Here is a 988-nt window from a genome sequence, read left to right as displayed (position 1 = left end):
GAGTGGTGCCTGACAAAAGCAACTGCGGAAACCCTTTGCTAGATTCCACCAAAACTGCTGGCTAATTCTGGAAACCCGTACTGAAACTGGAGTAAGGTAAGAAAATCAGTGATCTCCTCACAGCTGCAATTGGCAAAGATCTCCAGTTTTATGCCCCTGGATGGTACAACCCACAAGTGCTGTGCAGTGGCATTTGTTCAGCCCTGACTCATAGACAGACGAATGCTACTGAATGAATCACCAGCAGCGCTTTCTGCAGTGCTTAACGAGGTAGCTCATCCAAATATTGATCAGGCCCAAGTCTCTCTAGTTTCTGAGATCTGACATACCGTAAGCTTCGGATGCTATTCACCAGTGAAATTATGAGTTTTGGAAAGGGGGCCTATAGTGAGCAACCAGGACGGCAAAACATCGGTTGGTGCATCCTGTCAATAGGAGCTATCTTCTGTCTGCTGGTAAGCTACAAAAATGATCCGAACGCTGCTGAAATGCAAGAGAAATAGCAACTTACTAACTTAGTAACAGAGAACTTTAAGGCAAATTAACAAAACCACTTTATAAACCATCTCCTTCTGTTCAGTCCACTGCTGCAGCAGGTCGTTAAGCCAAACACTGTAATAAAATCATTTTGATCCATAACGGTCGAAAGGACAAGGATAATCACAAATTAGCATTCAGGACATCAGCTGAACGTTGCAGGTGTTGAGGGAAGATAGCTGCTCCCTGCATAAGGCCTGGAAAAGCACCTTTCTTCCCCTTTCCCCTCGGACGTTGGACACTACGTGCTCGGGCCATGGGACGCCTCAGGCGCTCACAGGCAGGCGCGCATTGCTCCCTGGGCTCTGCTGGGCCTCCGGGCAGGTGGGCTGAAACTCCTTTGACTGTTCCTCAGCGATTAGGGAAGGGGCAGCCCTTCCTACCCTTCACTCCGCCCGGCCTGGACCAGGCCCCATTGCCCAGACCGGACCCCAGGCCCAAGGCCAAGGCC

This window comes from Haliaeetus leucocephalus, unplaced genomic scaffold (assembly GCF_000737465.1).
Source record: "Haliaeetus leucocephalus isolate CR32 unplaced genomic scaffold, Haliaeetus_leucocephalus-4.0 Scaffold897, whole genome shotgun sequence".
Classification (NCBI taxonomy): domain Eukaryota; kingdom Metazoa; phylum Chordata; class Aves; order Accipitriformes; family Accipitridae; genus Haliaeetus; species Haliaeetus leucocephalus.
The sequence above is the reverse complement of the archived record's forward strand: the minus strand, read 5'-3'. Positions refer to the sequence as shown.